Source organism: Aegilops tauschii, chromosome 1 (assembly GCF_002575655.3).
Source record: "Aegilops tauschii subsp. strangulata cultivar AL8/78 chromosome 1, Aet v6.0, whole genome shotgun sequence".
In the NCBI taxonomy this organism is placed as follows: domain Eukaryota; kingdom Viridiplantae; phylum Streptophyta; class Magnoliopsida; order Poales; family Poaceae; genus Aegilops; species Aegilops tauschii.
This window is the reverse complement of record NC_053035.3, coordinates 133,902,974-133,930,615: the sequence shown is the minus strand read 5'-3', so window position 1 is coordinate 133,930,615 and position 27,642 is coordinate 133,902,974. Positions and strand designations below refer to the sequence as shown.

The 27,642-nt window shown below is 45.9% G+C and overlaps 2 long non-coding RNA genes across 16 annotated transcripts; one reads left to right on the top strand and one right to left on the bottom strand.

Annotated features, from left to right (window-relative positions):
- The first annotated feature begins 3,129 nt into the window (after window positions 1-3,129).
- Window positions 3,130-8,400, top strand: LOC109741836 (uncharacterized). 2 transcript variants are annotated; one of them, XR_002227700.4, is made up of 5 exons: window positions 3,130-3,237; window positions 3,327-3,579; window positions 4,030-4,144; window positions 7,671-7,715; window positions 8,148-8,400. It is a non-coding gene; the product is annotated as an uncharacterized lncRNA (long non-coding RNA). The 2 variants fall into 2 exon arrangements; XR_012204068.1 differs by lacking the exon at window positions 3,130-3,237 and having other exon boundaries at window positions 3,244-3,579.
- On the bottom strand, window positions 4,255-8,408 carry LOC109741837 (uncharacterized). Of its 14 annotated transcripts, none has more exons than XR_012204069.1 (5): window positions 8,123-8,408; window positions 6,281-7,289; window positions 5,365-6,205; window positions 5,086-5,286; window positions 4,255-4,643 (listed from the first exon to the last, which is right to left on the bottom strand). It is a non-coding gene; the product is annotated as an uncharacterized lncRNA (long non-coding RNA). The 14 variants fall into 14 exon arrangements; XR_012204071.1 differs by lacking the exon at window positions 8,123-8,408 and having other exon boundaries at window positions 5,365-5,430; window positions 5,499-6,205; window positions 6,281-7,664; XR_012204077.1 differs by lacking the exon at window positions 8,123-8,408 and having other exon boundaries at window positions 4,255-5,286; window positions 5,365-5,379; window positions 5,499-6,205; window positions 6,281-7,664.
- Window positions 8,409-27,642: the final 19,234 nt, after the last annotated feature.

Sequence of the window (27,642 nt, the reverse complement as noted above, 5' to 3'; positions counted from 1 at the left end):
CGGACACACCATTACGATGTGGTGTTCCAGGTGGCGTGACTTGTGAAACAATTCCACATTGTTTTAAATGAAGGCCAAACTCGTAACTCAAATATTCGCCTCCGTGATTAGATCGTAGAAACTTTATTTTCTTATTACAATGATTCTCCACTTCACTATGAAATTCTTTGAACTTTTCAAATGTTTCAGACCTGTGTTTCATTAAGTAGATATACCCATATCTGCTCAAATCCTATGTGAAGGTCAGAAAATAACAATACCCGCCCCGTGCCTCAATACTCATCGGACCGCATACATCGGTAAGTATTATTTCCAGTAAGTCATTAGCTCGCTCCATTGTTTCGGAGAACGAAGTTTTAGTCATCTTGCCCATGAGGCATGGTTCGCAAGTATCAAATGATTCACAATCAAGTGATTCAAAAAGTCCATCTATATGGAGTTTCTTCATGCGCTTTACACCAATACGACCTAAACGGCAGTGCCACAAATATGTTGCACTATCATTATCAACTTTGTATCTTTTGTCCTCAACTAGCAAAGTGGCCCGCTCGATGCGCGGGCTAGTATTTTGCGAAGTTGAATTAGAAGATATATTTTATTCGTTATTTTTTGAAGTAAACTCTAAAGCAATTGTTGAGACATTCTTTAAGTATTACAATTTTGGAAACTTTATTCTTTGATGTTTTATTGATATCTGAATATAATTATTTTTCGAACACCCTTTATCTGCTAATTATTCATGCCATACTAATTTGATACGGTATGTTTGATTGGCATGTTTATTTTTTTGTAATTGTTTTTATATCGAGAAAAAACATCTTACATTTTGAGACGGATATAGTATTTGTTTACATAGACAAGTAGCAAGGGTGATCGGTTGCATATGTGTTCTGTCTAAAGAAAACAATATTCGAACGTAGACATATTTCAGTGTTAAATACATTCGTTTGAGCAACATCTATTATGAAACGGAGTGAGTACCTTGATAATGTTCTTTTTTAAGAGTAGTATCATGCCATGGTTGGAGTGCATCATTTCGGAGGACGAGCTCCATGCAGCTCGTTTTAATTTTTGAAAAATTCAAAAAAAACATATTTTAAAGTTTCGAAAAATTGCGGTAAAATCCATAGGCATTCATGTGGATGTGTTCTACATGTGTGTAAAATCTGACGATGAAATACATTATGGTGAGAGCTACATAAAAAAGACAAATTCATGCATTTTTTGTAGTGAACAGTGCGTGTACTGTTCATCATTTCAAAATCATGATTTTTTTTATTTTTTGTATAGCTCTCATCGTAATGTATATCATCTTCAAATTTCACACACATGTATTACACATCCGTATGAATGCGGACAATTTTTGAAGATTTTTTTAAGCTTCAAAATGTGATTTTTTAAATTTTCAAAATAAAGAGCTCCATGGAGCTCGGGGCTAGGCCTCCATTTAGCATTTTCGCCATGGTTGTAGCTATACATATATTGTCTTGTGTTATTCTCCTGTGGCTAACCAATCATCATCACGTAATGTAGGTTTGACTGGGATAAACATACAACTCTATTTGGACAATAAGCAAATTAATGCTTGTAGTTATAGCTTGATATAGGTAATGTAGATTTCACCTGGGTAAAGGTTTTTTCAGTTTTATGTTCGGTTGAATTCTTCAAATTAGATATTTTTTTCTAACATTTTTATCATGTCGGTCTTTTGTGTGTGTAAAGTTATTCTTCTTGTTTTCATGTAGTCATAAATTATTTCACTAACGCTATGAAACATTGGCATATTTTTTATTGTTTTTGTAGAGTAAATGTTTTATTATTTATATATACAGTATACGTATATGCATAAAAGGTTTGTTGGTGTTTGCTTCCATACACGTGCACTCAACGGTACCACCAAGTTTTGTATTTTAAAAAAGAGTTAATTACACTATTAATACATAAACTTGCACGGTGCGTAAAAATTCATACATAAAGTTGTAAAATGACACAAATTAGCCCTATAACTTGTGTTTGGGGTACATTTAAATACATTTTCGTTAGTGGATGTTAACTCTCAGTTAACTTTGCCTACGTGGCATGCCAGCGAGGCCGGGCCCGCACTCTCTTATTTGTGGGTCCGACCTGTAAGTTGCAAAAGAAGAATATATAGAAAAATAAAATTGCGCAGCAACTGCAGCTGACGTGAGAAGTATAAGTAGGTACCTATGTCTATATCACTTCCAGAGCTTTTCGTTTCTTCTCCCATAATTTTGGAAACCGAGCCGACTAGCCTTTCAGTTCAGGTTTTTACCCGTCAGACCGCCGGTCTACTGGTCAATCAACTTTCTAGGCACTAAATAAAAAGAGATCAAATACCACCAGTTTCTATAATTATTATTTTTTAGAAAATATTTTCTATAAATAATTTTTTTAGACAATAATATGGTATCTTGGGTGTGATGGTTATTGGGCCAAACCTGAAGGCGATTACTGTAATGACCTAGGATCGTATCAAAATCCATGTGGACTAATTTCTATTATAATTTATCTGCACGCGTATGGCTTATTCAGCGCCCTGGTTTTTACCCCGGTTTACAAAAAAGGTCTATTCAGATGGTTCAAACTCGTTCAATAGTAGAATACAAAGAAACAAATTCTTGAACGTAGATAAAACAATTCTGCCGGTTCAAATAATAGAATGTGAAAATCTTTTGTTCCAGACCTTTCCTAAGATATATAAATATGTGTATCTAAATGCAACTAAGCAAACAGAAAGCGGCTCATTGGCTTGTGCAACAACCCCTATGCGGGAGCTTTTGAAATCGAGTTTAGGCAGCAACAGTGCTACATTATTCTTTTTTCTTTCTCTTTCTCACTTATAGGTGGGACCCACAAATAAGAGAGTGCGGGCCTGGCCTCGCTGGTGTGCCACGTAGGCAAAGTTAGCAGTGAGTTAACTGTCACTGACGGAAATGTATGTAAATGTACCTCAAACACAAGTTGTAGGATTAATTTGTGTCATTTTTCAACTTTATATATGAATTTGTACGTACCGTGCAAGTTTGTGTACTAATAGCGTAATTAACTCTTAAAAAAAGCTCGGCAGTACCAAGTTGCCTTATATTTTGACGTTACATTGTTTTGTCTCACAGTTTCCACAGTACATAATTGGTGTCATGGGTCCCACCAGTATTACTCTTCACTTTACCCTTTCTGCAGTCTTCTGGACTTCTCTGTTCTTCTTTCCTCACACAAGTGAGAATGTTCTTGGCCGATCCCCTTTCTCCTCTCCTCTTATTTTTCTTATGAGTTAAAATTTGCTGATGTTGGATACCACCCATCAGGTTGCTCTCTTGATTCACTGCATTCAGGATGCTCGTCCTAACCTGAAGCCACCCCCGCACCTGGTGCTTTGACGGGGTGACCATCGACGGCGATTGAGGGTTAGCAGGGCCCAAGGATCTACTACACCAGAGTCTAGGCAAGATCATCGATCTGGACGCTGCCGTTGATGCTGTCGTCCGTGTCGTTGATTTGGTCTTGGATTTCATCTCCCGCAGGCCTGCAACGGCAACATTGTTCCAAATTGAGCTGCAGGTCCTTATTTTTCCTTTTCCTGACTCTGTAATATTTCCCCTTTCTCCTAGCCTTTTCCTGTCCTTGTGCCATTCAACCAATATAATTTAATTAAGGAAATTCTTGTTAGCTGTAAGTATTTCATAGTTTCCCTTAAATTCTTGAATAGCATGTTTTTTTAAGTGATCTATAAGTGTTGAATGAGGTATAGAGTAGATAATAATAAGTTAGTGTACATTTTAAAGATGTAAGTATATACCGTATAAGTTAGTGTATACTTTACCAGGGCATCTTGTGTGTCACCATACGGTGTGTGTTGGCGATCTACATGACTTCTACTCTGCCGAGCATCCAAGCCAGCACCCATCTAGAAGTTTTATAGTAATCGCAAAATGTTTTCCTTTAGTCTGTTTTATAGTAATTTAATTTATTATCTTGCTTAGATATCATTTTTTTATTTGATTTGGACAGGTGATATCATATTTGTGACATGAAGAGTAAGAGAGCCACATGTCAATCTTAAGGAGGTGTTTTTTGGGAATGTTTATATGTTCCAATCATGCCATGTATCTTCATCTCCAGTTGGGTATGCCTCCTTCGATTTTCTTCAATTCTTAAAAATAAATCAGTGTTTATTTCTTTATGGGCGTTGTTAGTGTTGAATGAGGTAGATGCTAAAGAAGACACAAGCGAGTGTAACTAAATTTTTTTTAAGTATATGTCTGAGTACACATGATAACTTCAATCCGTACTCTCGTGGAGCATAAAATAAACATAAACGTTTATCAATGCAAATTACTACTAAGTATAGAGTGTGTATAGTATATTCTTCAATTCTTGCAGCTATTGGACGTATGTAAGCACTTGCTGCTGTATAATGCCTAGCCCATGTATCTCGCTGGTTCTCTCCTAATCCTCTTAGGTCTATCATACAAGGTTGGCTGCATGTCTTTAGATGATATTTTCCTCCTCTTTATGCAATCGGTCCTTTCCTTCTTTGTTCTGCTTCTAGTTTTGGCGTTCCATTCTTCATTACGGTCATCTGTGCTGGTACAGTTGTTGTCGGCGTGACTATTGTTGTCTCGCTGCATAAATGCAAGAACAATGTTATTATTGAAACATTCATAAATTTCCATAAATGCATGGTAGATATTAAGCTTGTATATCATCGCCATATTTAACAATGTATTATGGAGTACATATATAAGATCAAATGCATACAAAATTAGACCACAGTGGGAAATGACCGATACACTGTCATGGATTATTATTTTTAGTATATATAGATGAGCGTAAGTAATTTGAAACCTCATTATCGAATAGATTGCTCTCTGTAAGAACTTTTTTTTTATTTCGCAAAGCCTTTCTTTTCAAATCCTGTTTACATCTCTTATGTTTGGTCTCTCCTTTTATCTTCGGCGAAACAGTTTTTGGCTCTTCCTGTGTGTTTTGTGATGTCATAAATAAATAGGCTGTAAACAATTATCAATGCATATATAGGAAGATATTTTTTTTTCCATTTGTTACCTCGTCATCAGGAGCATCGATTTTAACAATTGGTTTTCTGCTATTTCTGGAAGCAAACATTGTCACATCTTTTTCATATATTTTGCTAGACTTCTTTCTCTTTGTCCTCCTTTGTTGCTTTTTGTTAGATGATTTAGAGGTTTCCTTTCAGCACATATCCTCCTTCTCATCATTTCTTGCATTCTTGGAGGAGTGGTTGACCTATAAAAATATTTTTTTAATACTTTAAAACAAAAATTGCACACTCGTGACAGCAAAACCATTAATTAGTGGCAATACCTTGTTATCGGACTTCTGCATAGCAAAATTTGAAGAACCTTGTGTGTCTTGCCTTTCCAGTATACGCTTTAAAGAATGTACTCGCGTTATAATTTTATAAACCATTTAAAATACTGAAATGTGCATGTGCATACCTCTTCAACTATTTCATTTGAATATTCCATCTCAAGTCTGTCATCAACTTCAAAAGTGAAGCTCACTTTAAAATTTTCCGTACACTCTTATAGATTCCTTGAATTTAACTTAAGTCGGAATATGAGTTTTCTGCCATAAAGGTCTTAAATAATATCTGGTACTATGTTGTTGAATCCCTCCTGCTCTAATAGGGTTGATGCAGATATGTTGCCCAAAAGACTCTTTGCTACCTCATTAAACATAACGAAAGTTGTTGTTGTCGTGTCCTCGCGTACCTTCAAGTTTAATTAGGTACCTAATATGATAGTGTCAGTTATTACTGGTCTATTATTAAAAGAAATGGCACCAAAGACAATCTAGTGCATTAACATGCTCACCTTATGTTGGGATTTTCAGATACTTAATGACAGGAAGTGCAAATATAGTTATGGTGTTTATGTTATAATATCATCAATTGTTGCTTTTGTCCTGCATACAAATTCCTATTAAAGATTAAACATATGAGTTTACATAATAATGTAAAATAGAGAAGGTATAAGATTTTTATGATCAAGGTTAGAGGGAAACCTTTCTTTTAACATCAACATATCATAGTTCTATAATTTCCCTCAATGTTTTTTTATTGTAGAACATTTGCTCTTCAATCATTCCTTGGGTGCTTTCGTCAATTCCAACCATTGTTGGAATAACATCGCTTTCACAATGCCTATAATACATTACAATATGAGCACATAAACTTGTAACTTAAAAAACATGCATAATTGCATTATTATATACATACCTCTCAATAATTTGGTCTGTCTCTAGAATTTCAGGGTCCAGGAAGACTTTAGATGCATTTGTCGGGCGTAGTGATAGCCCTGGTAATAAATTGTCAGTAATTTGGATTCAGGTTTACACATAGAGATTATAGTTCTCACCATTGAATTTTCTGACCAAATTTGAAGTGACAATCACTATTGTTTATTTGTTTAAAAGCTTTTCATTCTCCATATTTGCAAATATTCCCCCGTAGCGTGATTCTGATTATCTCACCACTTCATGCATTTAATCATGAAAAAGTGATATATAAAGATCATATATGCAATTCAAAAATATCTATAGAATATAATCACTTACTCTAGTGAAAGGACTTCAATCTCACGGACGTTTGAAGTTTGCGTCATGCCCGTCCCTTTATTTATTTTTGCACTTGCTATATTGGCTTCATTGTAGTAAGAAATCCAATGACATCTGCACATAATCATACTTACAAATCTAGTTCACCGGTGCTTGTTCTTCGATATGGATTTTGATTGTACCCGAGCACTATTTATCAATAATCACCCTACTATCCAAGGTATCACCATAAGCAAATTCAAAGTGGTAGTCCAAAAACTTGGATTTTCCTTCATCCACTTCCTTCATCGTTGTATCATAGACAAAACTTCTCTTGAGATTTTTCTTCAATGGTCGGTATTTTTCATACTCCCAAACTTTGAAGGTCTTAATTTTGTACCTCTTTAATTTTTGATTTAAATTTATCGACCAGTTTGCTCCAAATAGAAGCATGGATTACATCACCTTACATAGAGAAAACATCAGCAAACTTTGGAAAGGGTAAATTGAAGAGACATTATACATGTAATACTTGCACCTTTTTATCTAGTAAAATCACATCAGTGCTAATGAGTTCATTAGTTAATAAGTTAATTGGGTCCCAAAGTCTTAAAACCTTGACTTTGATTGTCCATGTCTCGTTTCCTGTAGTCGATGAATTCAACGGTGTCTGTGCCATAATCTTTGAGGCCCTAAAAATATAAGAACAAAGTGTTGATTGATAAAGTAAGTAACATAATGACATGCAAGCTCTATAAATACAAAATATTTTTGTCGCTTTTAGATTAGCACTGCCTACAGTGTAATTTAAGTATTATTGATCCATTAATAGGTTAGATCTATAATATGAACACCATCTAATGCACCATATATGTTTCTCTATATCGCAGCAAGCAATCCCACTTCTTTCTATTATAGTTGTATGATTCTAGACTTCGATTCTATGTTATCTTAACGTGAAAACACTGGAAGCAACATCCATGGCATTAGCCTTCTGTAGATGAGTCTATATGAAATCATAGTAGATGGGTCGATACAATTTTATTAACAATTGGTCTTAAATTTTGTTTCAGATGGAGCTGCTGGTATTACGACAGGAACCCACCATAGCATCTGAGGTTGACCAAATACAGGAACCATCTATGTTTCTCCATATCTGTTTGTACATAATGAAACTTGTGAGCTAACATGTGCAATCTTTTTAGATTAGCACTGCCGATAATATAATCTAAGTATCATTGATCCATTAATAGGTCTGATCTATAATACGAACACCATCTGAAGCACCATATATGTTTCTCTATATCACAGCAAGCAACATCCATGGCATTAGCCTTTTGTAGATGGGTAAAAAGTATGAACATGACACCATTAAGACATGAACCCACACCTATAGGATTCTACGTAATCAACCTTCTGAGGTAACATGTCAAATATTCTTAGATGAGGACTGCGTAGAGCATACTTGAACCATCATTGATCCATGAATCGGTATCATTTATAATTTCGTGCAGATTGAACTTACTTGATGTTTCTTGATTGCTCGACAGAGATATCCTATGGCCACTGGAGGAAGATAATTCTGAAGTTGATCTCGAAGTTTGGGTCGCCGGAGGAAGATGATGTGCGAGGAAGATCATGTAGAAGTTGTAACCTAAAATCTCGAGGACAACGAACCTATGAGGTCGTGGGGAAGGTCTTATATGGATGGTTAAGTTTCTCATGTTTGCACGATGGAAAAAAATTGGATTCCATGTGGACACATATTCTGTTTGGAGAGATATGATATTTTCGATTTCGTTAGGCACATTAGACCTTTTTTTGGGATGGCCTCATCGCTGATGGCATGGTCCATCCTGTATGCGTGCGATGGCCCAACCTGCATGTTTTTTTCTTCTTAATGATGCGTGATGCATGTGTGTTTCTGATCCCTCACGGGATGGTCCAACCATTGGGGTTGTGGTTGGGATCGTGAAAATCAAACGTGAAGCCGTCATTGGACGCTATGGACCCAGATCATTTATGAAGATCGAATGGTTGGACTTATCTTTATTCTGACCCACCTGGTTTACAAATATCTAATGGTTGGATTTTGTTGTCTCACGACATGGACCACGGCATGGACCCACCTGGTTTACGAAGATCTAATGGTTAGACTTTGTTGTCTCACAGAATTAAAGGCTAGATCTTTCTAATTATTGTGGTATTTACTAAGCTAATTATCTTTATTCTGATGACCTTGTCAAGTACTTTTTATATATAAATAGATACCATGAATATGTGTATCACTACGATCGAGATTCAATAAACCATTTACATTAGGTGTATGACCATAGAAGGTTTTATTCATGTAAATAGAACAACAATTATTCTCTGACTTAAATGAATAACCGTAGTGCAATAAACAAGATCAAATCATATTCATGCTCAATGCAAACATCAAATAAGATTTATTTAGGTTCAACACTAATCCTGAAGATAGAGGGAGTGTGCGATGGTGATCGTTTCAACCATGGAATTACTTCCAACACTTATCGTCACCTCGCCCTTAACTAGTCCCTGTCTATTCTGCAACTCCTGTTTCGAGTTACTAATCTTAGCAACTGAACCAGTATCAAATACCTAGGGGCTACTATGAATACTAGTAAGGTACACATCAATAACATGTATATCAAATATACATTTGTTCACTTTGCCATCCTTCTTATTCGCCAAGTATTTGGGGCAGTTCCGTTTTCAGTGACCATTTTCTTTGCAGTAGAGGCACTCAGTTTCAGGCTCGGGTTCAACTTTGTGCATCTTCGCGAGAGTGGCAACTTGCTTGCCATTCTTCTTGAAGTTCCCTTTTTTTCCCTTGCCCTTTTTCTTGAAACTAGTGGTCTTGTTAACCATCGACACTTGATGCTCTTTCCTGATTCCTACCTTCGCCGATTTCAGCATCGCGAAGAGCTTGGGAATCATTTTTGTCATCCCTTGCATATTATAGTTCATCACGAAGTTCTAGTAGCTTGGCGATAGTGACTAGAGCACTTTGTCAATCAATATCTTATCTGGAAGATTAACTCCCACTTGATTCAAGCGATTGTAATACCCAGACATTTTGAGCACATGCTCACTGGTTGAGCTATTCTCCTCCATCTTGTAGGCAAAGTACTTGTCAGAGGTCTCATACCTCTCGACACGGGCATGAGTCTGAAATACCAATTTCAGCTCTTAGAACATCCCATATGCTCCGTGGTGTTCAAAACATTTTTGAAGTTCTGATTCCAAGCCGTAAAGCATGGCGCACTAAACTATTAAGTAGCCATCATATCGAGCTTGCCAAATGTTCATAACGTCTGCATCTTCTCCTGCAATAGGTCTGTCACCTAGCGGTGCATCAAGGACATAATACTTCTGTGCAGCAGTGAGGATAATCCTCAGATCACGGACCGAGTCCGCATCATTGCTACTATCATCTTTCAACTTATTTTTCTCTAGGAACATATCAAAAATAAGGAAGCTATATCGCAAGCTATTGATCTACAACATAGATTTGCAAATACTATCAGGACTAAGTTCATGATAAATTAAGTTCAATTAATCAAATTACTTAAGAACTCCCACTTAAATAGACATCCCTCAAGTCATCTAAGTGATACGTGATCAAAATCAACTAACCCATGTCCGATCATCACGTGAGATGGGGTAGTCATCAATGGTGGACATCTCTATGTTGATCATATCTACTATATGATTCACATTCGACCTTTCGGTCTCTAGTGTTCCGAGGCCATGTCTGTACATGCTAGGCTCGTCAAGTTTAACCCAAGTATTATGCATGTGCAAAACTGTCTTACACCCGTTGTATGTGAACGTAGAGTCTATCACACCCGATCATCACGTGGTGTCTCAACACGACGAACTGTAGCAACGGTGCATACTTAGGGAGAACACTTTTACCTTGAAATTTAGTGAAGGGATCATCTTATAATGCTACCTCCGTACTAAGAAAATAAGATGCATAACAGATAAACATCAAATGCAATCAAAATATGTGACATGATATGGCCATCATCATCTTGTGCTTTTCATCTCCATCTCCAAAGCACCGTTATGATCTCCATCGTCACTGGCTCGACACCTTGATCTCCATCGTTGCGTCTTGGTCGTCTCACCAACTATTTCTTCTACAACTATTGCTAACACATAGCGATAAAGTAAAGCAATTACATGGCATTTGCATTTCATACAATAAAGAGACTATCATAAGGCTCCTGCCGGTTGCCGATAACTTACAAAACATGATCATCTCATACAATAACGTATATCACATCATGTCTTCACCGTATCACATCACAACATGCCCTGCAAAAACAAGTTAGACGTCCTCTACTTTGTTGTTGCAAGTTTTATGTGGCTGCTACGGGCTTCTAGCAAGAACCGTTCTTACCTACGACAAAAACCACAATGGTGATTCGTCAAGTTTGCTGTTTTAACTTTCTTCTAGGACCGACCGTAGTCAAATTCGATTCAACTAAAGTAGGAGAAACAGACACCCGCCAGCCACCTTTATGCAAAACTAGTTGCATGTCAGTCGGTGGAACCGGTCTCATGTGCGTGGACATGTAAGCTTGCTCCGGGCCGCTTCATCCCACAATACCGCCGAAACAAAATAAGACGTTGGTCGTAAGCAGTATGACTACACCGCCCACAACTCTTTGTGTTCTACTCATGCATATCATCTACGCATAGAACTGGCTCATGATGCCACTGTTGGAAGTCGTTGGATGGAAAACAAAAAATTTCTACGCACACGCAATGATCTATCCATGGAGATGCATAGCAACAAGGGGGAGAGTGTGTCTACGTACCCTTAAAGACCGTAAGCGGAAGCGTTTCACAATGCGGTTGATGTAGTCGAACTTCTTCGTGCTTCAACCGATCAAGTACCGAACGCACGACACCTCCGCGTTCTGCACACGTTCAGCTCGGTGACGTTCCTCGCCTTCTTGATCCAGCAAGACGTCGAGGTAGTACATGACATCCGTCAGCACGACGGCGTGGTGACGGTGATGGTGAAGTGATCTCCGCAAGGCTTCGCCTAAGCACTACGAAAATATGACCGGGGGTGTAAACGGTGGAGGGGGGCGCCGCACACGGCTGACAATTGATCTGGTGTGTGTGCTAGGCGCCACCTTCCCACATATATATAGGTGGGAGGGAGGGAGGAGCAGCCATAGGAGGCGCCCAAGTAGGAGGAATGCTACTTGGAGTCCCTCCCAAGTCGCCTCCCATTTCCTTATTTGGAGTGCGGGGAAAGGCAGGGGAGGGTGGCACCCCCCTTTTTCCTTTCTCCCATGAGAGGGAAAGGCGGGAGGGGCTAGCCCTCCCCCTTTTCCTTCCCTTTTTTTTGAGTGGTCCTTTTCCTTCCCTAGGGCTGGCCATACAACGGAGGGGGCGCACCAGCCCCCTTGTGGGCTGGTCTGTCCCCTCCTTTGGCCCATAAGGCCCATATCTTGTCGGGGGTGCCCGGAACCCCTTCCGGTGACCCGATTCTTTCCCGGTACGTCCCAAAACACTTTCGATGTCCAAATACCATCGTCCTATATATCAATCTTTACCTCTCGACCATTTCGAGACTCCTCGTCATGTCCGTGTTCTTATCCGGGACTCTGAATGTCGGTGTACAAAAAGAGGGGCACGCTTTTGTACCCCTTTACATGTGCACGGGCAGTTGGAGCCGCGCCCACGGTCACACCAAGCAGAACAAGGGAGGTGAGCCAAGGTAAGACCGAAGCCCAAGATAATCAGAGCAACACCAAGGCCGAGGCCACAAGGAGCAGAGTGACGAAGCAGGCTCCCCCGGCAAGACCCTTGCCGGGGCAGCTCGCCCACACCAACAGAGCGAGCCACCCTTGAGCCCACGGTACCCAACGCCATCATCCACGTGGGGCCAGGGCTCGGGAAGGCACCTCTGTGGTGGCATGCAGATCTTTGTGAAGACATATTCAAGATCAGATGAGGATTAGAAGACGACGATCCTCGGCAAGATCCTTGCCGAGGAAGGCCACCAGACCCCCGGCAAGGCCCTTGCCGGGGACGAGAGCGCGCCACGGCAACACCCTTGAAGGGCCAGACGGCAAGACCCTTGCCGGGCCACCCGGCAAGGCCCTCACCAAGGACGCCAGCAGGGCCACCGCCAGGCCCACGCCGACCAAGCTTCCACCACCGTTCACATGCAGCTGCCAGCCCAACCAGCTGGGCGGGCACCTACGTGGCAAGATGCAGCCCCCAGGCCAACTCATCGAGCGCCTGCATGGCGGCATGCAGATCTTCGTGAAGGCTCCACCACCGCGCCACCTCAAGCTGCCTGCCTGCCTACATGGCGCCACATGCATCGCTGGCCAAGGCGCGTGTCAAAGCGAGGAGGAGCGGCGACGGACGGGACGGGCCTCGCCCCCGTCCCCAATAAAGCAAGGGGACACCTAAGCTACGCATTAAATGCGTCTTGTCCTGTAATACGAGCGATAAGCTCAGGGCACTGTACGCCTTTACACCTCCTGTGTGCCACTGTGGCAGCCCCTTCCGACTATAAAAGGAGGCCCATGGCATACTGGAGAAAAATTCGGCTCTTTCGAACCACACACTCACCACAGCTAGTTCGAGAGCTCAAGAACTCTCTGAAATACACCCACCAAAGCAGGACTAGGGTTTTACGCATCCTCGCGGCCCGAACCTGGGTAAACGATCCTTGTGCTGTCTACTAGCCCTGCTCTTCTCGCAACCCCGCGCCCCGGCAACCGTAGTAGGGATTCTTGTGATCCCATAGGTGTCGTTCCACATCGACATCTTTGGCGCGCCAGGTAGGGGGCGCAAATTGTGAGAATCTGGTCTAGTAGTTAGCGTAGCAGCTCTTCATCGTCCTTGGCTCCTGAGAAGAAGGCGGCCGGAGGAACGACGCCGGCTCGGCAACAGAAAAGCTAAGCCATTCAGAGCTTTGAGTTATTTCCTCCTATACATAAGGTTATCGTCCTTGGAGATCTTGCCTATGTATGAGAAACCTGCACGCAAAGGGGCCCTCCCGCAATTGGCAACGCCCTTGTTCTGTTTCGAGTCCGCTCAACAGCTCAAAGCGGCCGCGTCGAGAGTGGCGGGGTAGCCTTCCGCACTTGGCAATGCTCCCGACTCTGACTCGAGTCAAGCTTGATAGTTCGGGCGGCTGCGCTAAGGGCGGCAAGGTGGTTCGCCCGGCAGCAAGCACACCCGGCAGGCCAATGGGGATCCATCCCCAAGACGTCGCCTTGGGTTTACGCGCCAGCGAGCCTACCCAGCAACGTAGGAAGGACATACAAAGGAAAATCGAACAGGAAAATAACATGCATAATACTGAAAGTGTTGCAGAGTTATATTACATCGAATTGTTGTTGCGGTTCTAACTAGAGATAGCGATTGTCTTGGTTGTGAACCTGCAGTGGCGATAAAGAATGGGATGCCTAATCCCGGCGCTGGCCCTCCACCCTCTGGATTTCGCCGACTCGGCTGATGATGGGCTTGATGCGCTCCCTGAGCGGTGCGAGGTTAGTACCCTCCGGCAAGCTCTCCAGCGCGGCGTCAAAGTCGAGGTCGGGGTACCAGTGCGCCACCTTGGTGAGAACCTTGGTCATGGCACCCTGGCAAAGCCTCCGGGACTCGTCGGCCAGTGAGGCCGCCTGGTTGGCGTGGAGCCGCTCCAGAGCGCCGACGACCTTCTCAAAGAACATGGTCAGGCTGCAATTGGCACTCACGCTCCGCTACGGGACATACCTCATGTCCGGCATCCCCATGATGGCCAGCTGCGCAGCGGCCTGGTTGGCGACGGTGGCGAGGCGATCGAGCCAACGGTTCTCGCCCGCCATGTGATCCGCGAAGTTGAGGCCCTTGTTCTTCCGCAACTGCTTCTCGGCCTCCAGCTCCTTGGCCAGGGTCCCCTCTCGGGTTTTGGCCTCCGACAGCACCTTCTCGAGACCCTCCAGCTTCAGCTTGAGGTCTTTGATGGAGTTGTTGGCCTCGGAGAGCTCCCCAGCCTTGCTGACGACCGCGCCCTGCGCCTCTATCAGGGCACTGTTAAGCGTGTCCTTCTCCTGGGACAGCTTCAGGGCCTGCCCCTTCAGCCCGTCGTGCTCCGCCTCCAACTCATCCACCTTGCCGGCGTGAACCTGGGCCTGGGCATTGAGTGCCTCTTTGTGCCTCTGCTCCAGCTCACTGGTCCGCTGCAAGACAAGCTTCTCCACCTCTGCATCCTTGCCGCGAAGCATGGCGGCAAGCTTCTCCTCGCGTGCAGCGAGGTCCTCCTCCTGGGAGTTCAGCGCGGCCTCGTGCTGGGTCCGGGCGGCTTCGGCGGCCGCGGCCAAGTTCCTCGCCATCTCTTGAGCTTCATGGCGAGCTCCACGTCGCGCTTGGCCAGCTCGCCCTGGGCAGCCTTGAGCTCCTTGTGGGCCTCGCGGAACCAGTCCTGCGTCTCGGCAGCGCGCTTCTGGAGGTCCGCCTCCGCCTTCTCCACCACAGCCGTCCTGGACTTAGCCTTGTCCAGGCGGGCGTGGTGGAGCGCCTGGAGCTTCCGGAAGCTGGCGCCCATGGCGTGGAGGAGCCGCTCTTCCTGCGAACCGTCGTCGCCAATGATCGGCTCGTCAACGACTTCAAGCCCGGTAGCGGCAAGCACTTCGCCGTCGAACACCTCTCCCTCAACGGGTGTCCTAGTGCTCGACGCGCCTGGAAGGTGGACGAACAAGTCGTCGCTCACCCTCAGGTACTTGCCGAAGCCGGAAGCAGTAGAAGAGGAAGGCTGGTCATCAGCCACCTCCTCCTCCTCCTCGGCAGCGGCCCCGCCGGCCTCTCCGGCAGGCCCCTTGCCGGTCTCCTCAGCGGCAGCCTTGCCGGCCTCCCCGGTAGGCCCCTCGGCGGCGTCCTCGGCAGCACCCTTGGCGGCCTCCTCGGCGGCGATCTTCTCGGCGTCCGCCTCGGCGGCCTTGGCGACGTCCTCGATGACGGCGTCGACGTCCTCTGGGTTCACCGAGGAGGAATCTAGACGCCGAAGAAGGGGGTGAGGCAAGGCCAGGACCAAGAGTCGTAAAGAAAAAGAAGCAGGGACGGACGGCGAACGACTTACCTGTGCCAGTACCCGGCTGGGAAACGGAAGTCCCCTCCCCGCCAACATTTGGCGTCGAGGCAAAGCCGCCGGCGCCCAAGTTCTCCTCCTCCTCCTCCATGTGCGTGGGCCCGGTGCCTAGCGCCCTTGCCGGGGACGCCCCTCGGGGCGGCGTGGTCGATGGGGGCGGCGTGTTGGGAGTAGCCCTCTGTGGCTCCTCCTCCTGCTGCTCTCCTCCTGCATACCTGGCGAGGTCAGCACCAAAGTGTCGTGCCCCTGACATATGTCGACAGGGGAAGAGTGATGAACTTACGCTGGGGGCTATGCCGGGGGCTGCTGTCCGGGCTGCTCAACACCACCAGTGGCGCCCCCGAAGTACCAACTGGGGGCTGGCCACCCGCCGAGACCTTGGCCCTCTTCACTCTCTGGGCCAACATCTCCACGTCCCTGCAAAGATGAAGACAAGTCAAGACGAGCAACACAGATTGAGGAGGCAGAGATAACGAAAAGGAACCAGATACTTACTCGTCGTCTGCCTCCTCCTCTGCTGTTTTCCTCTTCCTCCTCGGGCTGAGGGATCCATAATCGAAAGTAACCTCCGTATCAACATCCGCCGGAGGAGGAGAAGGAGGTGGTGTTGGGGAATGTAATAATTTCAAAAAATTTCCTACGCACACGCAAGATCATGGTGATGCATAGCAATGAGAGGGGAGAGAGTTGTCCACGTACCCTCGTAGACCGAAAGCGGAAGCGTTAACACAACGTGGTTGATGTAGTCGTACATCTTCACGATCCGACCGATCAAGTACCGAACGCACGGCACCTCCGAGTTCAGCACACGTTCAGCTCGATGACGTCCCTCGAACTCCGATCCAGCCGAGTGTTGAGGGAGAGTTTCGTCAGCATGACAGCGTGGTGACAATGATGATGTTCTACCGACGCAGGGCTTCGCCTAAGCACCGCTACGATATTATCGAGGTGTAATATGGTGGAGGGGGGCACCGCACACGGCTAAGAGATCAATGATCAATTGTGTGTCTAGAGGTGCCCCCTGCCCCCGTATATAAAGGAGCAAGGGGGGGTTCGGCCGGCCAAAGGGGAGAGGCGCGCCAGGAGGAGTCCTACTCCTACCGGGAGTAGGACTCCCCCCTTTTCCATGTTGGACTAGGAGAGAGAGGGGGAAGAGGTGGAGGGGAGGAAGGAAAGGGGGGGCGCCACCCCCCTCTCCTTGTCCTATTCGGACTGGGGGGGAAGGGGCGTGCGGCCCTGCCCTGTCCTCCTCTCCTCTCTTCCACCTAGGCCCACTAAGGCCCATTAAGTTACCGGGAGGGTTCCGGTAACCTCCCGGTACTCCGGAAAAATCCCGATTTCACCTGGAACACTTCCGATATCCAAACATAGACTTCCAATATATCAATCTTTATGTCTCGACCATTTCGAGACTCCTCGTTATGTCCGTGAGCACATCCGGGACTCCGAACAACCTTCGGTACATCAAAACATATAAACTCATAATATAACTGTCATCGTAACGTTAAGCGTGCGGACCCTACGGGTTCGAGAACTATGTAGACATGACCGGGACACCTCTTCGGTCAATAACCAATAGCGGAACCTGGATGCTCATATTGGCTCCCACATATTCTATGAAGGTCTTTATCGGTCAGACCGCATAACAACATACGTTGTTCCCTTTGTCATCGGTATGTTACTTGCCCGAGATTCGATCGTCGGTATCTCGATACCTAGTTCAATCTCGTTATCGGCAAGTCTCTTTACTCGTCCCGTAATACATCATCGCGCAACTAACTCATTAGTTACAATGCTTGCAAGGCTTATAGTGATGTGTATTACTGAGTGAGCCCAGAGATACCTCTCCGACAATCGGAGTGACAAATCCTAATCTCGAAATACGCCAACCCAACAAGTACCTTTGGAGACACCTGTAGAGCACCTTTATAATCACCCAGTTACGTTGTGACGTTTGGTAGCACACAAAGTGTTCCTCCGGTAAACGGGAGTTGCATAATCTCATAGTCATAGGAACATGTATAAGTCATGAAGAAAGCAATAGCAACATACTAAACGATCGAGTGCTAAGCTAACGGAATGGGTCAAGTCAATCACATCATTCTTCTAATGATGTGATCCCATTAATCAAATGACAATTCATGTCTATGGCTAGGAAACATAACCATCTTTGATCGACGAGCTAGTTAAGTAGAGGCATACTAGTGACACTTTGTTTGTCTATGTATTCACACAAGTATTATGTTTCCGGTTAATACAATTCTAGCATGAATAATAAACATTTATCATGATATAAGGAAATAAATAATAACTTCATTATTGCCTCTAGGGCATATTTCCTTCAGTCTCCCACTTGCACTAGAGTCAATAATCTAGATTACACAGTAATGATTCTTACACCCATGGAGTCTTGGTGCTGATCATGTTTTGCTCGTGGAAGAGGCTTAGTCAACGGGTCTGCAACATTCAGATCCGTATGTATATTGCAAATTTCTATGTCTCCCACCTGGACTAAATCCCGGATGGAATTGAAGCGTCTTTTGATGTGCTTGGTTCTCTTGTGAAATCTGGATTCCTTTGCTAAGGCAATTGCACCAGTATTGTCACAAAAGATTTTCATTGGACCCGATGCACTAGGTATGACACCTAGATCGGATATGAACTCCTTCATCCAGACTCCTTCATTTGCTGCTTCTAAAGCAGCTATGTACTCCGCTTCACACGTAGATCCCGCCACGACACTTTGCTTAGAACTGCACCAACTGACAGCTCCACCGTTCAATGTAAACACGTATCTGGTTTGCAATTTAGAATCGTCCGGATCAGTGTCAAAGCTTGCATCAATGTAACCATTTACGATGAGCTCTTTGTCACCTCCATAAACGAGAAACATATCCTTAGTCCTTTTCAGGTATTTCAGGATGTTCTTGACCGCTGTCCAGTGATCCACTCCTGGATTACTTTGGTACCTCCCTGCTAAACTTATAGCAAGGCACACATCAGGTCTGGTACACAGCATTGCATACATGATAGAGCCTATGGCTGAAGCATAGGGAACATCTTTCATCTTCTCTCTATCTTCTGTAGTGGTCGGGCATTGAGTCTTACTCAATCTCACACCTTTAATACAGGCAAGAACCCTTTCTTTGCTTGATCCATTTTGAACTTCTTCAAAACTTTGTCAAGGTATGTGCTTTGTGAAAGTCCAATTAAGCGTCTTGATCTATCTCTATAGATCTTGATGCCCAATATATATGCAGCTTCACCGAGGTCTTTCATTGAAAAACTCTTATTCAAGTATCCCTTTATGCTATCCAGAAATTCTATATCATTTCCAATTAGCAATATGTCATCCACATATAATATCAGAAATGCTACTGAGCTCCCACTCACTTTCTTGTAAATACAGGCTTCTCCAAAAGTCTGTATAAAACCAAATGCTTTGATCACACTATCAAAGCGTTTATTCCAACTCCGAGAGGCTTGCACCAGTCCATAAATGGATCGCTGGAGCTTGCACACTTTGTTAGCTCCCTTTGGATCGACAAAACCTTCCGGTTGCATCATATACAACTCTTCTTCCAGAAATCCATTCAGGAATGCAGTTTTGACATCCATTTGCCAAATTTCATAATCATAAAATGCGGCAATTGCTAACATGATTCGGACAGACTTGAGCATCGCTACGGGTGAGAAGGTCTCATCGTAGTCAATCCCTTGAACTTGTCGAAAACCTTTCGCAACAAGTCGAGCTTTATAGACAGTAACATTACCGTCAGCGTCAGTCTTCTTCTTGAAGATCCATTTATTTTCAATGGCTTGCCGATCATCGGGCAAGTCAACCAAAGTCCATACTTTGTTCTCATACATGGATCCCATCTCGGATTTCATGGCCTCAAGCCATTTCGCGGAATCTGGGCTCACCATCGCTTCTTCATAGTTCGTAGGTTCGTCATGGTCTAGTAACATAACCTCCAGAACAGGATTATCGTACCACTCTGGTGCGGATCTTAATCTGGTTGACCTACGAGGTTCAGTAATAACTTGATCTGAAGTTTCATGATCATTATCATTAACTTCCTCACTAATTGGTGTAGGTGTCGCAGAAACTGGTTTCTGTGATGATCTACTTTCCAATAAGGGAGCAGGTATAGTTACCTCATCAAGTTCTACTTTCCTCCCACTCACTTCTTTCGAGAGAAACTCCTTCTCTAGAAAGGATCCATTCTTAGCAACGAATGTCTTGCCTTCGGATCTGTGATAGAAGGTGTACCCAACAGTCTCCTTTGGGTATCCTATCAAAACACATTTCTCCGATTTAGGTTCGAGCTTATCAGGTTGAAGTTTCTTCACATAAGCATCGCAACCCCAAACTTTAAGAAACGGCAACTTTGGTTTCTTGCCAAACCATAGTTCATAAGGCGTCGTCTCAACGGATTTCGATGGTGCCCTATTTAGAGTGAATGCAGCCGTCTCTAAAGCATAACCCCAAAACGATAGCGGTAAATCAGTAAGAGACATCATAGATCGCACCATATCTAGTAAAGTACGATTACGACGTTCGGACACACCATTACATTGTGGTTTTTCGGGTGGCATGAGTTGCGAAACTATTCCGCATTGTTTCAAATGTAGGCCAAACTCGTAACTCAAATATTCTCCTCCACGATCTGATCGTAGAAACTTTATTTTCTTGTTACGATGATTTTCAACTTCGCTCTGAAATTCTTTGAACTTTTCAAATGTTTCAGACTTATGTTTCATTAAGTAGATATACCCATATCTACTCAAATCATCTGTGAAGGTGAGAAAATAACGATATCCGCCACGAGCCTCAATATTCATCGGACCACATACATCTGTATGTATGATTTCCAACAAATTAGTTGCTCTTTCCATAGTTCCGGAGAACGGTGTTTTAGTCATCTTGCCCATGAGACACGGTTCGCAAGTACCAAGTGATTCATAATCAAGTGATTCCAAAAGTCCATCATTATGGAGTTTCTTCATGCGCTTTACACCGATATGACCTAAACGGCAGTGCCACAAATAAGTTGCACTATCATTATCAACTCTGCATCTTTTGGCTTCGACATTATGAATATGTGTGTCACTACTACCGAGATTCATTAAAAATAGACCACTCTTCAAGGGTGCATGACCATAAAAGATATTACTCATATAAATAGAACAACCATTATTCTCTGATTTAAATGAATAACCGTCTCGCATCAAACAAGATCCAGATATAATGTTCATGCTCAACGCTGGCACCAAATAACAATTATTTAGGTCTAATACTAATCCCGAAGGTAGATGTAGAGGTAGCGTGCCGATGGCGATCACATCGACTTTGGAACCGTTTCCCACGCGCATCGTCACCTCGTCCTTGGCCAGTGTTCCCTTAATCCGTAGTCCCTGTTTCGAGTTGCAAATATTAGCAACAGAACCAGTATCAAATACCCAGGTGCTACTACGAGCTCTGGTAAGGTACACATCAATAACATGTATATCACATATACCTTTGTTCACCTTGCCATCCTTCTTATCCGCCAAATACTTGGGGCAGTTCCGCTTCCAGTGACCAGTCTGCTTGCAGTAGAAGCACTCAGTCTCAGGCTTAGGTCCAGATTTGGGTTTCTTCTCCTGAAGAGCAACTTGCTTGCTATTCTTCTTGAAGTTCCCCTTCTTCTTCCCTTTGCCCTTTTTCTTGAAACTAGTGGTCTTATTGACCATCAACACTTGATGCTCCTTTTTGATTTCTACCTCCGCTGCCTTTAGCATTGCGAAGAGCTCGGGAATTGTCTTATTCATCCCTTGCATGTTATAGTTCATCCCGAAGCTCTTGTAGCTTGGTGGCAGTGATTGAAGAATTCTGTCAATGACGCTATCATCCGGAAGATTAACTCCCAGTTGAATCAAGTGATTGTTATACCCAGACATTTTGAGTATATGCTCACTGACAGAACTATTCTCTTCCATCTTGCAGCTATAGAACTTATTGGAGACTTCATATCTCTCAATCCGGGCATTTGCTTGAAATATTAACTTCAACTCCTGGAACATCTCATATGCTCCATGACGTTCAAAACATCGTTGAAGACCCGGTTCTAAGCCGTAAAGCATGGCACACTGAACTATCGAGTAGTCATCAGCTTTGCTCTGCCAGACGTTCATAACCTCTGGTGCAGCAGGCCTGGCACCCAGCGGTGCTTCCAGGACGTAATTCTTCTGTGCAGCAATGAGGATAATCCTCAAGTTACGGACCCAGTCCGTGTAATTGCTACCATCATCTTTCAACTTTGCTTTCTCAAGGAACGCATTAAAATTCAACGGAACAACAACACGGGCCATCTATCTACAATTAACATAGACAAGCAAGATACTATCAGGTACTAAGTTCATGATAAATTTAAGTTCTATTAATCATATTACTTAACAACTCCCACTTAGATAGACATCCCTCTAATCATCTAAGTGATTACGTGATCCAAATCAACTAAACCATAACCGATCATCACATGAAATGGAGTAGTTTTCAATGGTGAACATCACTATGTTGATCATATCTACTATATGATTCACGCTCGACCTTTCGGTCTCAGTGTTCCGAGGCCATATCTGCATATGCTAGGCTCGTCAAGTTTAACCTGAGTATTCTGCGTGTGCAAAACTGGCTTGCACCCGTTGTAGATGGACGTAGAGCTTATCACACCCGATCATCACGTGGTGTCTGGGCACGACGAACTTTGGCAACGGTGCATACTCAGGGAGAACACTTTTATCTTGAAATTTAGTGAGAGATCATCTTATAATGCTACCATCAATCAAAGCAAGATAAGATGCATAAAAGATAAACATCACATGCAATCAATATAAGTGATATGATATGGCCATCATCATCTTGTGCGTGTGAGCTCCATCTCCGAAGCACCGTCATGATCACCATCGTCAGCGGCGCGACACCTTGATCTCCATCGTAGCATCATTGTCGTCTCGCCAAGTATTGCTTCTACGACTATCGCTACCGCTTAGTGATAAAGGAAAACAATTACATGGCGATTGCATTGCATACAATAAAGCGACAACCATATGGCTCCTGCCAGTTGCCGATAACTCGGTTACAAAACATGATCATCTCATACAATAAAATTCAGCATCATGTCTTGACCATATCACATCACAACATGCCCTGCAAAAACAAGTTAGACGTCCTCTACTTTGTTGTTGCAAGTTTTACGTGGCTACTACGGGCTTAGCAAGAACCGTTCTTACCTATGCATCAAAACCACAACGATAGTTTGTCAAGTTGGTGCTGTTTTAACCTTCGCAAGGACCGGGCGTAGCCACACTCGGTTCAACTAAAGTGAGAGAGACAGACACCCGCCAGTCACCTTTAAGCAACGAGTGCTCGCAACGGTGAAACCAGTCTCGCGTAAGCGTACGCGTAATGTCGGTCCGGGCCGCTTCATCTCACAATACCGCTGAAGCAAAATATGACATGCTGGTAAGCAGTATGACTTATATCGCCCACAACTCACTTGTGTTCTACTCGTGCATATAACATCAACGCATAAAACCAGGCTCTGATGCCACTGTTGGGGAACGTAGTAATTTCAAAAAATTTCCTACGCACACGCAAGTTCATGGTGATGCATAGCAACAAGAGGGGAGAGTGTTGTCCACGTACCCTCGTAGACCGAAAGCGGAAGCATTAACACAACGCGGTTGATGTAGTCGTACGTCTTCACGATCCGACCGATCAAGTACCGAACGCATGGCACCTCCGAGTTCAGCACACGTTCAGCTCGATGACGTCCCACGAACTCCGATCCAGCCGAGTGTTGAGGAAGAGTTTCGTCAGCACGACAGCGTGGTGACAATGATGATGTTCTACCGACGCAGGGCTTCGGCTATGCATCGCTACGATATTATCGAGGTGTAATATGGTGGAGGGGGGCACCGCACACGGCTAAGAGATCAATGATCAATTGTGTGTCTAGAGGTGCCCCCCTGCCCCCGTATATAAAGGAGCAAGGGGGGTTCGGCCGGACAAAGGGGAGAGGCGCGCCAGGAGGAGTCCTACTCCTACCAGGAGTACGACTCCCCCCTTTTCCATGTTGGACTAGGAGAGAGAGGGGGAAGAGGTGGAGGGGAGGAAGGAAAGGGGGGGCGCTGCTCCCCTCTCCTTGTCCTATTCGGACTGGGGGGAGGGGCGTGCGGCCCTACCCTGGCCTCCTCTCCTCTCTTCCACCTAGGCCCATTAAGTTACCGGGAGGGTTCCGGTAACCTCCCGGTACTCCGGAAAAAATCCCGATTTCACCCGGAACACTTCCGATATCCAAACATAGGCTTCCAATATATCAATCTTTATGTCTCGACCATTTCGAGACTCCTCGTTATGTCCGTGATCACATCCGGGACTCCGAACAACCTTCGGTACATCAAAACATATAAACACATAATATAACTGTCATCGTAACGTTAAGCGTGCGGACCCTACGGGTTCGAGAACTATTTAGACATGACCGGGACACCTCTCCGGTCAATAACCAATAGCGGAACCTGGATGCTCATATTGGCTCCCACATATTCTACGAAGATCTTTATCGGTCAGACCGCATGACAACATACGTTGTTCCCTTTGTCATCGGTATGTTACTTGCCTGAGATTCGATCGTCGGTATCTCGATACCTAGTTCAATCTCGTTACCGGCAAGTCTCTTTACTCGTTCCGTAATACATCATCCCGCAACTAACTCATTAGTTACAATGCTTGCAAGGCTTATAGTGATGTGTATTACTGAGTGGGCCCAAAGATACCTCTCTGACAATCGGAGTGACAAATCCTAATCTCGAAATACGCCAACCCAACAAGTACCTTTGGAGACACTTGTAGAGCACCTTTATAATCACCCGGTTACGTTGTGACGTTTGGTAGCACACAAAGTGTTCCTCCGGTAAACGGGAGTTGCATAATCTCATAGTCATAGGAACATGTATAAGTCATGAAGAAAGCAATAACAACATACTAAACGATCGAGTGCTAAGCTAACGGAATGGGTCAAGTCAATCACATCATTCTTCTAATGATGTGATCCCGTTAATCAAATGACAACTCATGTCTATGGCTAGGAAACATAACCATCTTTGATCGACGAGCTAGTTAAGTAGAGGCATACTAGTGACACTTTGTTTGTCTATGTATTCACACAAGTATTATGTTTCCGGTTAATACAATTCTAGCATGAATAATAAACATTTATCATGATATAAGGAAATAAATAATAACTTCATTATTGCCTCTAGGGCATATTTCCTTCAGTCTCCCACTTGCACTAGAGTCAATAATCTAGATTACACAGTAATGATTCTTACACCCATGGAGTCCACCGGCGGGCGGCACCCACCGGGCGAGCTCCTCCTCCTCCGCAGCCGTCGCGGCCTTGTTCTCCACACTGCCGGCGCTGCCGGCCTCCTTGGCAAGCTGTGCCTCCCTCGCCCTGGTGGCGATGTAGTCCAGCTCCGCCTGGGTGGTGTCCTGGAGAAGCAGCCGCTCGGTGTCGGCGTTGACGTACCCCTCGTGCAGAGTATCAAAGAACTGCTGCACCTCGGCGTCCTCCGGCTCCTTCCAGCTCGGGTCAGGGCCATGCGCATTGCAGTCCGGCATCATGGCAATGATATCGGACTGGCGCGAGTTGTTGCACAACGGGACCACCCCCGTCAGCAGCTTGAACAGAGGCCCCTTGAGGACCTTGCCGGCCTTCGGGGCGGCCCTCGTGACCTTGCCGGCCGCTCGACCTCGCCGTCGCGGCCCACGTCAAGCTAGAAGAGCCGCTGGCAGAAATGGGCGTGCCCATCACCGTGAAATTGTGGTCGAGGCCGGGATGAAGCCGCATGATGTCGGCGGGGTTCGTGAAGAGCCAGGCTGGCCTCCCCTTGTTATGCAGTGGAGCGATCCGGCGGCGGATGAAGTCCGCCCCGATCATCTAAGGGTGAGGCCGGCCTCGGTGAGCCGGAGGATCTTGGTGATGGCGACCGTGAGCTTCTCGTCGTCAGCATCAACGTCGCTCCAATCGCTTCTGTGGACCGGCGGCGCCCGGCGAACTTCGCAGAACGCCGGCGGGTCCTTCTCCTCGATCCAGCACCACCGGCCTCGCCATTCTTCCCACCTCTCCTTCATGGTGCCCTCCGGATACGCCCCCTTGGATCTTGAGACCCAGGCAATGCAACCGGAGATGGCACCCCCTGGTTGGATCCGAGGGGAGAAGTAATGGCGGAAGAGCGCCATGTTGGGGTGCACCCCGGCGAACCCCTCGCAGAGATGCGCGAAAAGGGCCATGCATGGCACCGCATTCGGAGTAAAATCCAGGAGGCGGAAGCCAAAGGTATGCATGACGTCGCTGAAGAAATTGGAGAAGGAAGGACACAGCCTGCAGGAAAAATAATCAACAAAGAAGGGGTACCGATTTGGGGCAGCCTCGGCGCAGTCGGCGGGGATGACGCCCGTGGCTGGATGGCCCGAATTCCCCCCCCCCCCGTCTTCACTCCCCACAGAGGCCTGAAGGAGTCCCGAAGCTCGAACACGTCAACTGTCGAGGGGAAGAAGGCGGACTGCGTCCGCTGCACCGCCATCACACTCTCTGGCGGCTCCGGCGTCCTTGGCCACTCCCTTGCCCTTGGTGGATTTTGGCGCCATGGTGGCTGGGAGAGGAGGGCAGGACAGAGGGCAGTGGAAGCGCAATGGCGGCGAGCAGGAACGAAGCTTGGAGAAGAAGACGAAGGCAGGCGGAGGTTTCCGAGATTGGGGTTGCGCGAAGGGTAAAAGGAACAGTACGCCCGCGGTTATCCCTTTTTATGGGGAAGCCGCGGGGCGCGCTACCCATTTACGGCGATGTGACGCATGCGTGTGGAAACCGCCCCACGCATGCCGCCCACGTCACGCACACCCGTCCACGCCGCGCCGCGCGCGCGGGTCGTGGGAAGCACAGCGCGCGAAAAGTCTTACCACAGTAAAAACTGCCCCGCCTGCCCGCGCACCGTTTTGGGCCTGGCCCAACAACGTGTCGCGCTTATGTGTGGCCCAGGCCCGGGGGCTCCTGTCGGTGTACAAAAAGAGGGGCACACTTTTGTACCCCTTTACCTGTGCACGGGCAGTCGGAGCCGCGCCCACGGTCACACCAAGCAGAACAGGGGAGGTGAGCCAAGGTAAGACCGAAGCCCAAGATAATCAGAGCAACACCAAGGCCGAGGCCACAAGGAGCAGAGGGACGAAGCAGGCTCCCCCGGCAAGACCCTTGCCGGGGCAGCCTCAGCAGCCCCGACAAGACCCTTGCCGGGGCAGCTCGCCCCACACCAACAGAGCGAGCCACCCTTGAGCCCACAGTCCCCAACACCATCATCCACGTGGGGCCAGGGCTCGGGAAGGCACTTCTGTGGTGGCATGCAGATCTTTGTGAAGACATATTCAAGATCAGACGAGGATTAGAAGACGACGATCCTCAGCAAGATCCTTGCCGAGGAAGGCCACCAGACCCCCGGCAAGGCCCTTGTAGGGGACGACAGCGCGCCACGGCAAGACCCTTGAAGGGCCACACGGCAAGACCCTTGCCGGGCCACCCGGCAAGGCCCTCACCAAGGACGCCAGCAGGGCCACCGTCAGGCCCACGCCGACCAAGCTTCCACCACCATTCACATGCAGCTGCCAGCCCAACCAGCTGGGTGGGCACCTGCGTGGCAACATGCAGCCCCCAGGCCAACTCATCGAGCGCCTGCGTGGCGGCATGCAGATCTTCGTGAAGGCTCTACCACCGCGCCACCTCAAGCTGCCTGCCTGCCTACATGGCGCCGCACGCATCGCAGGCCAAGGCACGTGTCAAAGCGAGGAGGAGCAGCGACGGACGGGACGG